The 14978-nt window shown below is 44.1% G+C and overlaps 1 non-coding gene across 1 annotated transcript; it reads left to right on the forward strand.

The window, feature by feature from the left end:
- The first annotated feature begins 12549 nt into the window (after positions 1-12549).
- On the forward strand, positions 12550-12631 carry trnap-agg (transfer RNA proline (anticodon AGG)). The gene has a single exon. It is a non-coding gene; the product is annotated as a tRNA-Pro (tRNA).
- Positions 12632-14978: the final 2347 nt, after the last annotated feature.

Consider the following 14978-nt stretch of genomic DNA (forward strand, 5'->3'; position numbering starts at 1 on the left):
ATTATGGATTACTGCAGCTGGAGGGGTTTGCAGAGATGGGAGGGACATATGTATTTTTATTTATTCAGTGGATGTGGGTGTCACTGATTGTAACAGCATTCTTTACCCCATAGCTAATTACACAGAGGTTAGCTCAGAGTCAGTCATATTGCTGTGGGTCTGGAGTCACGTGTAGGCTAGACCAGGTAAGAGTGTTAGATGTCCTTCCCTTAAGGAGGTAAGTGAACCTGATGAGCTCTTCCTACTGATTGACAATGCTTTTATGATGAGCTCACCAATGTCTTGTACAGATTCAACATGACATCCCAACTCCTACTCTCAATGCTCTGCCCAATGAAGGTAACCATCTCAAATGCCTGCTTCACCAGCCTGTCTACCTATGACACCTCTTTCAAAGAACTGTGTACCTGCATCCCTGCGTCACTGACTGACAACACTACCCAGGGCTTGAACATTAACTGTATAAGTCCCACCCTGGTTTATTTTACCAAAGTGGAACACTTCGCATTTATCTAATTAAACTCCATCTGCTATTCTTCAGCAGTACTGCTAATCCTGTTGTATCACAGATAACCTTCTTCACTGCCTTCTATATCACCAATGTTAGCGTCACCCACAAACTTAAATACCAGGAAACCAATATTCACATCCAAACCATTTATCCACATGACAAACAACAATGGACCCACTACACCGCTGATCACATGCCTCCAGTTGGAAAATCAAAACATCTCCTACCACACTTCTGCACCGAATGGATATCGCATCCTTTCACATTGACCTGATGTTATTACCCAGTCTACCACAAGGAACGTAGAATGCAGATCAGTACAAGACTCTTCGGCCCTTTTTGTCATGCTGACCTTTTATAGAACATAGAACATAGAAGGATACAGCGCAGTACAGGCCCTTCGGCCCTCGATGTTGCGCCGACCGAATCCTACCTAACCTATACTAGCCCAATAACTTCCAAATGACTATCCAATTCCCGCTTAAATGACCATAAAGAAGGAGAGTTCACCACTGATACGGGCAGGGCATTCCATGAACTCACAACCCGCTGTGTGAAGAATCTACCCCTAACATCTGTCCTATACCTACCACCCCTTAATTTAAAGCTATGTCCCCTATTAACACCTGACTCCATTAGCGGTAAAAGGTTCTTAGTATCTACCCTATCTAAACCCCTAATCATCTTATACACTTCTATCAGATCTCCCCTAAACCTTCTCTCCTCCTCTAAGATCAAACAAACTTACACTTAACTCATTTTACTATCATCCATGTACTCATTCAAGAGTTTATACAATTAGTTCAATTTATCATTTCTCTGCCCATTCTTTTTCCAGCTGATGTATTGATTGGTGTATCATTTGATATCCTTACTCGTTCTTAACAACTCCACCAAAATTTTTATCATCTGCAAAATTACTAATCGCACCATTGACAGTTTCAACTGAATTACAATGAGGGGTGCAGCACCTACCCTTGCAATACCCCATTTGAAACAGACCATCCAGAGCTTCCTCACCCTCTGCTTGTGGTGATACGTACACAGCAGTTAGTGTAGCAGCAGTAAAATCCCGTGGTAGAGTAAACATTGTAATATTATTTCACTGGCAGGAGAGATTAAGATCTTCCAAACCCTGTTGACTTCTTTGTACAAGGTAATTTTGTCTCCAACTCCCACAAGATTGTAAAGATTAAGTGAGGTTACAGATGAGGAGAAGGGTCAGGTGGTTTGATAATGTTACACAAAGGGAGGATTGATAGGAAAGGCTGTCGGGACTGGAGGACTTTATACAGATGAGGAGGTTGAGAGGGATGTTAAAAGGTTAGAGGCAATGAGGTGGATAGGACAGGATGGAGGAGTCCTCTGATGACTGGAGAAAGTTACAGTGATATCATGTGCTGTGCAGCGTGGATAAGGTACACAGATGGGAAGGTTGGTAACATCTGAGGGATGTCACAGAGACAGGATTGGCTGTCGATACTGGACATGATGACAAAGATATGGATTAGATAGATTTTGGGGGATAGTGACCATAACTCTAAGTTTCAATGTTATTGTGTAAAGAGGTAAGGATTGTGCAGACGTTAAGTGTCTAAATTTGGGAAAGGCCACTTGTCATTTGATTATCACTGTCATTCAACTTAATCACTATCATGAGACAGGATCAGACAACCAAACACTGGGAGGAATTATATGCAGTTGAGGATACAATCGGAAAGTGGGAGTATTTTAAAATGATACAGTGAGAATTCAGGGCCAGTGTGTCCCGGGAACAGTGAATGGAAAAGGCAGAAGGTCCGGCGATTACTGATTAAGCGATATCGTGAGTTTGATAAAGAAAGTACAGTACAATTTAAAAAAAACACAGGTGAAGCCCTTCAAATATAGAGAGAGTGCAAAGGGGTTCTTAAAAAAAGAGGGGCAATCAATGGGCATGAAATATCCTTGGCAGATACTAGTAAGGAAAAGCCACAAGGTATGTTATTTGTTTTGTTACAGTAAAAATGTTCCCAGCTAAAGGGTACGACCTGTTAGACACATAAAGGGACCTTCTGTGCATGGAGCCAGAGGAAGTATATGAGGTCTTCAATGAATACTTCCCACCTGTACTCACAAAGGGGAAAGACATTGTAGCTGCGGATTTCAGTCGGGATGATCAGGTTCTAGATCAATAAAAATGAGGTATTAAATGTTTTCACAGGCATAAAGGTGGAGAAATCCCCGGTGCCCAATGAAATGTATCCAAGGCTGCAATGGGAGGTAAGGGAGGAGACTGCTGGGGCCCTGGTGTCTATATTGAATACTTTGCTGACCACCGGCGAAGTGCCGAATGACTGGAGGATAGCTAATGTGGTTCCTTTGTTCAAGAAACCACTCTCTGGGTGAAGAGGTTTCTCCTTGTCTCATTTCTAAACAGGCTTCCAATTACTCAACTCTGGTGCTATTCGGATCTTAATCTCTCCTGCCAGTGAAATAATATTCCAATGTCCACTCTACCACGGGATTTTACTGCTACTACACTAACTGCTGCGTACATACCACCAGAAGCAAAGGGGGTGGAAGCTCTGGATGGGCTGTACTCCATCACTAACACCCTGGAGACAGAACACCCCGACTCCCTGTGTATTGTAACTGGTGACTTCAATCAAGTCAATCTGAGGAAGGTGTTGCCCAAGTACCATCAGGGGCCCGCAATTTTTAAATCACTGTTACACCACTGGGAACGATGCTGACCACTCCATGCCCATCCTCATTTCAGCCATGTGTCTTCTCCCAGCTTACAGGCATAAGCTCAAGCAGGAGACCTCCTCGCGGATACAGGTCCAGTGCTGGTTGTAGGAGGCGGAGGATCAACTCTGGGGCTGTCTGGAATCAGCTGATTGGGTGGTGTTCAAACAGACCGCAGGTACCTTGAACAAGTATGCTACCACTGTCACAGGCTTTATCAGCAAGTGTGTGGAGGACTGCACACCGAGGCAGTCAACTCAGGTTTTCCCCAACAGGTAACCCTGGATGAATCAGGATATACAGAACCTGCAAAAACAAGGAGTGAGGCCTTCTGATCAGGAGACCCATTTGAATATAAGTAATCCAAGTATGGCCTTCGCAGAGCCATTAAGAGAGGCAATGGCCAACACCGATCCAAACTAGAGCCCCAGAGAGACACCCGGCGACGATGGCTGCAGCTGGAGGGGTTTGCAGTGGTAGGGAGGGAAGATATGTACTTGCATTTATTCATTCATGGAATGTGGATGTCACTGATTGGGCTAGAAATCTTTGCCTCACTACTAATTATCCAGAGGACAGCTCAGAGTCAGCCATATTGATGTGGATCTGGAGTCACATGTTGGCCAGTCCAGGTGAGAATGTCAGATGTTCTACGTTAAAAAGAGGTCAGTGAACCAGATGAGATCTTCCTGCTAATCAACAACGCTTTCATGGTGGCTTCACCAATATCTTGTACAGATACAACATGACGTCCCAACTCCTACTCTCAATGCTCTGACCAATGAAGGTAACTATCCCAAACACCTGCTTCACCAGCCTGTCTACCTGTGACACCACTTTCAAAGAACTGTGTGCCTGGGTCTCTGATTGACGACACTACCCAGGCCCGAACATTAACTGAACAAGTCCCACCCTGGTTTGTTTCATCAAAATGGAACAAATCACATTTACCTAATTAAACTCCATCTGCTATTCTTCAGCCCACTATGCCATCAGTCTTGTTCATCCTGTTGGTTCTTCGCTGTGTCACCAATTTCAGTGTCACCCAAAAAACCTTACTTACCAGGAACCAATACTCCTATCCAAACCATGTATCCAAATGACAAACAACTCTGCAACCACGACACTGCAAGTCACATGCTTCCAGTCAGAAAAACAATACGGTTCCCACCCCCTTCTGTCTCCTACCATCAAGCCAATTTTGTATCCAGTTCACTACCTTCTCCTGAATGGCATATCCTTTTACACTGATCTGAGCTTATTACCCAGTTTACCATATGGAACGTAGAACACAGAAGAGTGCAGTACATGTCCCTTCGGCCATGATGTCATGTCAACCTTGAATCCGACTGCAAGATCAAACTAACCTGCAAACTGCTGATTTAATACCATCCTTGTGACTATCCAAGAGCCTATTAAATGTCCCAAATGTATATAATTTTCGATTTTACTTCCACCACTGGCAGTGCATTCCACCCATCCAACTCCCTCTGTGCAAAGAACCTACCTCTAAAATATCCCCTTAACCATCCTCAATTCACTTAAAATTCTACCATCTTGTGATAGCCATTTTCTGCCACGGGGAAAAATAACATCTCACTATTCACTCTCTCTGTACCTCTCATCGTCTTGTTCACCTCCTCCGAGAACCCCTCACCCTTTTTCACTCCAATGAGAAAAGCCTTCGTTCCCTCAACCTTTCTTCATAAGACATGTACTCCAGTCCAGGCAGCATCCTGGTAAATCTCCTCTTTACCATCTATAAAGCTTCCACATCCTTCCTGTTATGAGGGGACCAGCACTGAACACAATATTCCAAGTGGGGTAAAACCAGGGCTACACAGAGGTGCAGCATAACCTCACAGCTTTAAAACTAAGCTAATGAAAGCCAACACAACATATTCCTTCTTAACATTCCTATCAACTTGTGTGGCAACTTTGGTGGGATCTCTAGATGTCTACCCCAAGGTCTATCTGTTCCTCCACATTGCCAAATGTCCTGCCTTTATCCCTGCATTCTGCATTCGTTTTCGACCTTCCAAAATGAATCACTTCACATTTTTCGAGGTTCACCTCCATCTGCCACTTCTCAGCCCAGCTCTGCATCCTGTCAATGTCCCGTTGCAGCCTACAACACCCCTCCACACTATACACCACTCCAGCAACCTCTTGGCATTGACAAACTTATTAACCCACTCTTCCATACCCACTTCCAAGTCATTTTTTTTAAAAAAATGACAAAAAGCAGAGGTTCTAAAACCGATCCCTGCACAACACCACTGGTTACCGACCTGCATCTGAGTGATTTCGATCTGTTATCACCCTCTGTTTTCTATGGGCCAGGAATTCAGTGTCCAGGATGGCAGGTCTCCCTGTAACCCATGCTTCCGGACTTTCTGAATGAGCCATTAACGTGTTTTGTCACATTCTCAAAGGATTCAATAAGATTTGTAAGGCATGACCTGCCCCTTACACAACCATGCTGACTATCTCTAATCAAACTATGGTTTTCCAAGGAATTATAAATCCTGCCTCTCAGAGGCATCTCCAATAATCAGCCCACCACAGACATAAGACTAAATGGTCTGTAATTCCCAGGATTAATTATATTGCCTTTCTCAAACAAGGTAATAATATTTGCCATCCTCCAATCTTCTGGTACGACACCAGTGGACCGTGAGTGTAATGGTCCTCACCAACGGCACAAAAATCTCTTCTCTCGCTACCTGCAGTAACTTTGGAAACATCCCGTCTGGCTCAGAGGATTTATCTATCCTTATGTTTTACATAATTCTCAGCAAATACGCATTCTTAACATCAACCTGTTGACATGCATTAGTTCTTTTCACGCTGTTCTCACAAACAACAAGGTCCCTCACAGTAGTGGCTACTGAGGCATAGTATTCATTAAGGACCTCCCCATCTCCTCTGCCTCCAGACACAAGTTCCCTCCACTATGCCTGACCGGCCCTACACTCAATCTGGCTATCCTCTTATTCCTCACATAAGTGGACAATGCCTTAGTGTTTTCCGTAATCCTTGCTTAATGTTTTGTAATGCCCCCTTGTAGCTGTCCTATGTCAATTCTTAGTTCCTTTCTAGCTACCTTCAAAGAATCCCTAGAGTGTGGAAACAGGCCATTTGGCCCAACAATTCTATACACTTACTCTAAAGCGTATCCCACTCTGAAATATTCCCCCACCCCATTACTCCCCATTTGCCCTGACTAATGCACCAAACCTACACATTCGTGAACACTATGGGTAATTTGCCATGGCTGAGTCACCCAACCTGCACATCTTTGCACTGTGGGTGGAAACCGGAGCACCTGGAGGAAATCCACACAGACATGGGGAGAATGTGCAAACTCCAGACAGACAGTTACCTGAGGCTGGAATCAAAATCGGGTCTCTGGACCTATGAGCCACCATGTTTCTCGACGTAACTCTACAAAGCCCTGTCTGTCCTTGCTTCATCAACCTTAAATAAGCTTCCTTGTTCATCTTGACTAGATAGTCTACATCCCTTCGAACAGTGTTAAATATGTCACTAAAGACCATTTGGACAATGTTCACTGCTCTGCCTTCATCCATCTTTGGCCACCTCCTCAAAGAGTCACTCCGGTTTGTGAAACACCGTTTCCCACTCACAAAGCCATGCTGACCATCTTGAACCAACCCTTGCCTTCTAAATATGCGTCGCTCCTTTCTATCAGAATCTCCTCCAACAAGTTCCCCATCATTGGGCTCACGGGGCTGTAATTTCCTGGCTTTTCTCTGCAACCTTTAAGTGATGAAACAGCATTAGCCGCCCTGCAGACTTCCGACACCTCACTGTGTCTGTTGAAAATATAACTATCTTTGTTAGCGACACTGCAATCTCTTCTCTTGCTTCCCACAAAAAAAAATCTAGGTTCGACCTAATGAGCTGCTGAGGATGGATCTACCTTTATTTGTTTTAAGATTCCAGCACTTTATATTCTCTGTTGATGATTCTTTCCAAGGCATCACTATTATTTCCCAAAGTTCCTGAGCTTCCATGTCTTTCTCCACAAGATTTATTTTGGTTAATATCACATCCAAATCCGCTGTTTCTACACATAGAAGATCTTATTTATATTTAATGGGCACTATCCTTGAACAAGTTACCCCTCAGCCCTTACTGAAACTTACATAAAGGCTTCTGAAAATTCACATAGAACGTATCCCCCATAACAACATGGCCCACCTACACCCTTATCTATTCTGCCACTTATATTTACAACAACAAATAAAGTCCAACTGGTTCAAAAACACATTTTATTTTACAAAATGTGTTTCTAAGGGTCCAATTGTTGTTTATTCACATATCCTTTCTAAAGTATATCACCATGCTGTCAGGCTAACACGATTTGGTTTCAGACTGACAGCAGAAGGGGTTGACGGAGTTCTTGTTTGTCAATCTGAAAAAGGTAGCTCCCAGGCTCAGCAGGTATTAGAGAAGGCAAATACAATGCGGCCACTTATTACAAAGGGAATGTTGTCTTGCAAAAACTATACAAGATACGAGTCAGACCACACCTACAATAATATGAACGGCATGAGTGCCCGAAGGAAAGATACTCTTCCAACGGAGGCAGGCCACATAAAGGTAACTCGGCTAATCCTGAGAATGGATGAACTTTCAAATGGGAAGAGGTGAAGGAGATTGAGGTTGAACCCATTGATGTTTAGGAAAATGAGACAGGAATTGAATGTAACTTCCAAGATTCTGAAGGGCGTTGACATGGTAGATGCTGGGAAGTTAGAAAATAGAACAGTACTGCACAGCTGTGCTTGTCCATGGTGCTGTTCTCGACATATACCACCTGCCTACACATGATCCATATCCCTCTATTCTCTGCCTGTTCATGTTTCTGTGTAAAAGCCACTTCAAAACTTCACACACATTTCTGCTTAGAGGACCGCCCACACTCCTACATCTCATGGTCTGAACTCAAACACCATATCTACATTATAACATTGTGGGTCACTGCTCACAAAATTCCTTTATAATGAGATTATGAGATATTTATAATTACACTGCATTTAATCTACAATAGACAATTTTGTGGCTGGCTCCTTGATATGATGTTATAGAAAAACATCTCACATGTAATTCTGGATTCTATCCGATACAGCCCTGATATCTAGTCAGGATGGAGACCACTGTCACACACAGTTACTGTACTGCCCTGGCTACAAGTATATTCAGTGTCCTGACCGTAACCACATTGACATTACCATCACTGCCTGGTGCCTACAAAAGAATTCCTGCTAAGGGCTGCTGCTGCTTGTTTATTCTCAGCTCCACCCAAATAGATTCCAACATTTGATCTTCAGATCCACGTGACTGTCTCATTAATGCATTAATCTCATCCTTTCTTCACAACTTGCTGGATTTTTGCCGAGATCCCAAAAACCCTTCAATATTCCCTTCCCAGCGATGGTCATTCTGCAGCTCCATCTCCGGAATGACGGTTCCATTACGTCTGTTCACTGTCATTCCATCTGCCTTATGGCGAATGCAGAGAGTCATTCCTCAGTAGTGGGGAGCTGAACAGATGAGAAGAGGTTACAGATTTAGGGAGGCTTACAGGGGCTCGAGGATGCTAGAGTTAAACAGAGTTACATCTGGTCAAGAACGTCAGTGTGACAAAGGGGTTTGGTGATTGGAGGAATTTACAGTGATAGAGGGATTTGGATTACATTCTGGAGATAGGGATAGGTATGGATGTAGGGAGAGGCAGGCAGACTGAGAGGTAGAGACAGGGGGTGTTTCAGGGAGAAGAGAACCGTGTATACTAACAGAGATATGGAAGGTTGTAATGACTGAAGATGCTTACAGATACAAGAGGGCCTCTAGGTCCTGGAGACTACATAGATAGAAAGGCAAGGGAGAATGCCAAGTTGCTGGGTTGGAGACAGTTACACAGATAGGGTGTGTTGCACAAGCTGAAAGAGTTTCCTGTGGTCGGGAGGGTGGAGGGAAAGATGGTGAAATTTAATTTAATTAGCATCAAAGAATTAGAGAAGGATAAGGAGATTATAGATGGATGTAGAGACAGGATGAGTTGGCACTGAAAGTGAGTCTTAATGGAACTGGACAATCACAAAGATTGCAGTTGGTGATAAGATCAGGAATTCGTCAGGGTCTTAAAGTGATTACACAACAAGGGAGCATTAAAGGGGCTCCATAGATTGGGGATGTTGACAGGACTGGAAGAGGTTATACAGAAGGGGACAGCTTTATGAACTGTAGATGTTTATGGAGATAGTGGACAATTTGGAGCAGTTTACAGAGACATGAAAGTTTTTAGGACATAACTAAGATACACAGGCTTTAGTTAATGCAAGCTTGTGAAGCTTAATGGGACTGCAGGACTGTCTAAGGCGCTGGATTTAAGCTCCAGTCTCGACAGGGGCGTGGGTTCGAATGACACCACTGCCATTGCTACTGATCAACTGCAACGGCGCAGCTTGTTGAAATGCCGTTGCCACCACTGATGTAGTGTTGTTCAGAACAAAATTCGATTTGCTTCCCCGGGAATTAACTGTCGAGTGGGTAAGTGCCAAATTGTCTCTGCTGTCATGATCGTGTTCGCCTCCCGCGTGGAAAATTGCAAACAGCTCTACTGTTGCTTTACGTTCCAAGCATGTTGAGATTTTACTGGAACCGAATGGTGACTGCTATTTCATCGCTGTTGTGAAACAAAGTCCTGCGGTGAGTCGATTCATCGTTATTTGGCTTTCTGGCGAATGGGAAAATCGTTCCGATGAATTTTGATGTCATATGCTATTGAATTTCTCCAATTTCCTTCGTTTCTGTCCCGGAGACCCCTGAAGGGAAAGGTAATCTAATCGAGACTGTGATTGGTGAAATTCACTTTTTGTGGCCCATTCTTATTATGTTCTTTCTTTCTCTCTTTTCAGCATTGTCTGGGAAATGGTGGTGCACTAAGGCTCCAGTATGATTGAAAGACTAGTTTGGAATTGCCCTGTTGTTAGTTGTGAGATTACTTTATGGCTCATGCCCTCGGAGTGTCTCACATTTAGCATTCATGATCACTGCATCTGAAAATGCATTTACTTTGCCAGTTTTGTTTGTGTTGTGTGTCAAATGCTTTCTGTTTTGCGATTCGTTCAATACATTACGAATTAACAGTTTTTCTGTGGTTACTTGCAGCTGCAAAAACTCCTCAACTGAGGATCTGGGAAAATTTCACAGAGTATGGTCAGTCGGAACGAAAGTAAGGAAGTCCTTCGTTTCTGCAGTGTTTCACAATACTACCTTTGCAGTGAGCAGTCGAACGGGCTAAATGATTGTGCCACAGACTGCGACGGCCAGCTCTGCTTAAAATGTTATCCTGTTAAAGCCGATGTAAGCAACACAACGTAATTGGGCTACACCGTGTTGAAACAGATACTTCGGTGTATCTCGTCCATGCATACCACATAGCCAAAATTAAACAACTCCCATGAAACAACGAGCATTTGGAAACAGAAAGGTGAAAGGTAGAATGGCTTCAACTTTCAGTGTCGGATATCACTGAGCTGCAGCAGGGGCGGCTGTGGGCTTGTTTCTGTAGCATAGTGATCATCACGTTCACCTTCCGCAAGATAGGTTCCCGCGGTCTAAACTGTTTTGTTCTTCATCTGCAGCCTTTTACATGGACAAGAACGGAGCTTTCTTGCTTGCTTTCCCATCTGCAAACCTGCCTTCGAATTTGCTTGAACAAATCTGCTCTGTAGTGAAATGCAATGCATTTCCATTAGATTACTGCGCAGAGCATTGTAAAGATATTCTACAAACTGCTTCTGACCATGTGCCATTCAGTTTGAGAGTGTAGTTACCGATCCTTCCCTGAACAGCAAGACCGCATTTGCATTCCTTGCTCAGGCGGCCCGGTTTCAAGAGAGGGAAGAAGCTGATGCGCTGGTGTCACAGTGCACCACGGATTCCTCAATTAGTCTGTCTGTCAAATGTACCCCCAAAGTCGTATCTGAAAGACCTCATTTGGAAGCTGTCTGTCGTTATTCAAAGTGCGAGAATTGACACCAGAGGTCCTGAATCATGTTTTGGAGCAGTTCGCACGTTAGTGGCTCATTCAATCAGCAACAGCAATGAAAGAAATTGCACTCTCAGAGGAACCTCTGGACCTGTGCTTTCATAGCGTCGCTAGTATTAAGTTGCGCCCCGAGATCTAAGCCATGTTGGAACTGAAACGGAGGAATCGACAAAGAGGCTGCAGGATAACATCGCATCCTTTTGGTTTTCTTTAAATCACTGATGAGCAGGAAAATATAAACGGGGAGAGCGAGTGGGAAAGTGAGGCAGTTGCAGCTCTGGTGAAACTCCTTCTTTGTGAGTCACTCAGCAACAAGAGGCGTGAAGGGTGACTCAGGCGTGAGAGCTCTTCACATCGAGAAACAAAAAGCAATCAAGTGCAGTTAGCACCTCCCACGGAGTGGGGGTGGAGTGAGATAATTAGCTTTTGACTTCTGTTACTATGTTCAGAAACTGCCTTTTAAATTGAGGTGAACAGAAACTGCATTTCTAATAAGCACCATGGAATTTAGCAAGATTTTTTGAGTCGCTTCTCGTCGATTCCCACGCAGGTTTCCAACTCAGTTGATGTCGATGTGGCTCATGTCCAGGTGTGAACATCCCTGCAGCCAATTGCATAAAAGGCAAGGAAAGTGGCATCTCGAACTGGCCCCGACGTCAGAGCATCCTCACAATGTGATCGGTCGTTCTCGGATTGTAATGCTACCTCCGGTGTTAGTGTGGAGAACATTCTTTGGGACTCTTATTCTACAAAACAGACACAGTGACTGAAACTATGCTGCACGGTATGATGTGGAACACGGCCTGCTCAGCTTTGTGCATTTTCCCTGTAGTCCGGTGTGTTTCATGTTCCGTGTAAACGAGAAAGTTGTCCTGTTTCGAGCAATGGGTGAAATCATTTAGCAAAGTAAGAATCGAAATTGCAGTAATGTCAAGCAGTTCATGGTTATTTGACCAAATCATAAGCGAACATGTATGCTCACGCACTCACAGATACATTTGTAGTTGAAAAGAGTCTGAGAAGATAGCCTCAGCTTACCATTGATTTTTATCCGGATTGATGGGCTATCATTATCTGCTACGAAATTGATATTGTAGCCGGGCACATCCACGCAGCAGTGCGAGTTCGAGAGGGATCATGGAACCCTTTTCACTTGACTTTCCATCTGTTGTCACGCAGGAGCTCAATTGGAAGTGAAATAAAATGGGGCACTGGGGCAGTTGGTAGTGTGGCCGAGCGGTCTAAGTCGCTGGATTAGGGCTCCAGTCTCAACAAGGGCGTGGGTTCGAATCCCACCACTGCCATTGCTGCAGATCGACTGCAACGGTGCTGCTTGTTGAAATGCTTTCGCCACCACTGATGTTGTTTTGTTCAGAACAAAATTCGATTTGCTTCCCCGGGAATTAACTGTCGAGTGGGAAAGTGTCAAATTGTCTCTGCTGTCATGATCGTGTTCGCCTCCCGCGTGGAAAATTGCAAACAGCTCTACTGTTGCTTTACGTTCCAAGCATGTTGAGATTTTACTGGAACCGAATGGTGACTGCTATTTCATCGCTGTTGTGAAACAAAGTCCTGCGGTGAGTCGATTCATCGTTATTTGGCTTTCTGGCGAATGGGAAAATCGTTCCGATGAATTTTGATGTCATATGCTATTGAATTTCTCCAATTTCCTTCGTTTCTGTCCCGGAGACCCCTGAAGGGAAAGGTAATCTAATCGAGACTGTGATTGGTGAAATTCACTTTTTGTGGCCCATTCTTATTATGTTCTTTCTTTCTCTCTTTTCAGCATTGTCTGTGATATGGTTGTGCACTGAGGCTCAAGTATCATTGAAAAGTAATTTGGAATTGCCCTGTTGTTAGTTGTGAGATTACTTTACGGCTCATGCCCTCGGAGTGTCTCACATTTAGCATTCATGCTCACTGTATCTGAAAATGCATTTGGTTTGACAGTTTTGTTTGTGTTGCGTGTCAAATGTTTTCTGTTTTGCGATTCGTTCAATACATTACGAATTAACAGGCTTTCTGAGGTAATTTCCAGCTGCAAAAACTCCTCAACTGAGAATCTGGGAAAATTTCACAGAGTATGGTCAGTCGGAGCAAAAGTAAGGAAGTCCTTCGTTTCTGCAGTGTTTCACAATACTACCTTTCCAGTGAGCAGTCGAACAGACTAAATGATTGTGCCACAGACTGCGACGGCCAGCTCGGCTAAAAAGTTATCCTTTTAAAGCTGGTGTAAGCAACACAACGTTATTGGGCTACACCGCGTGAAAACAGATACTTCGGTGTATCTCGTCCATGCATACCACACAGCCAAAATTAAACAACTCCCATGAAACAACGAGCATTTGGAAACAGAAAGGTGAAAGGTAGAATGTCTTCAACTTTCAGTGTCGGATACCACTGAGCTGCAGCAGGGGCGGCTGTGAGCTTGTTTCTGTAGCATAGTGATCATCACGTTCACCTTCCGCAAGATAGGTTCCCGCGGTCGAGACTGTTTTGTTCTTCATCTGCAGCCTTTTACATGGACAAGAACGGAGCTTTCCTGCTTGCTTTCCCATCTGCAAACCTGCCTTCGAATTTGCTTGAACAAATCTGCTCTCGTAGTGAAATGCAATGCATTTCCATTTGATTACTGTGCAGAGCATTGTAAAGATATTCTACAAACTGCTTCTGATCATGTGCCATTCAGTTTGAGAGTGTAGTTACCGATCCTTCCACGAAGAGCAATACTGCATTTGCATTCCTTGCTGAGGCGGCCCGGTTCAAAGACAGGGAAGAAGGTGATGCGCTGGTGTCACAGTGCACCACGGATTCCTGAACTATTTTGTCTGCCAAATGTACCCCAAAGTCGTATCTGAAAGGCCTCATTTGGAAGCTGTCTGTCGTTATTCAAAGTGCGAGAATTGGCACCAGAGGTCCTGCATCATGTTTTGGAGCAGTTCGCACGTTAGTGGCTCATTCAATCAGCAACAGCAATGAAAGAAATTGCACTCTCAGAGGAACCTCTGGACCTGTGCTTTCAAAGCTAGTATTAAGGTGCGCCCCGAGATCTAAGCCATGTTGGAATTTAAACGGAGGAATCGACAAAGAGGCTGCAGAATAACATCGCATCCTTTTGGTTTTCTTTAAATCACTGCTGAGCAGGAAAATGTAAACGGGGAGAGCGAGTGGGAAAGTGAGGCAGTTGCAGCTCTGTTGAAACTCCTTCTTTTTGAGTCACTCAGCAACAAGAGGCGTGAAGGTGACTCAGGCGTGAGAGCTCTTCACATCGAGAACAAAAAGCGATCAAGTGCAGTTAGCACCACTCCCGGAGTGGGGGGGGGGGGGGGGTGGAGATAATTAGCTTTTGATTTCAGTTCCTCTGTTCAGAAACTGCCTTTTAAATTGAGGTGAACAGAAACTGCATTTCTAATAAGCACCATGGAATTTAGCAAGATTTTTTGAGTCGCTTCTCGTCGATTCCCACGCAGGTTTCCAACTCAGTTGATGTCGATGTGGCTCATGTCCAGGTGTGAACATCCCTGCAGCCAATTTCACGGTTAAGGTAAAAGGCAAGGAAAGTGGCATCTCGAACTGGCTCCGAGGTCAAAGCATCCTCACAATGTGATCTGTCGTTCTCGGATTGTAATGCTTCCTCTGGTTTTAGGCTGG

Source organism: Hemiscyllium ocellatum, chromosome 23 (assembly GCF_020745735.1).
Source record: "Hemiscyllium ocellatum isolate sHemOce1 chromosome 23, sHemOce1.pat.X.cur, whole genome shotgun sequence".
In the NCBI taxonomy this organism is placed as follows: Eukaryota; Metazoa; Chordata; class Chondrichthyes; order Orectolobiformes; family Hemiscylliidae; genus Hemiscyllium; species Hemiscyllium ocellatum.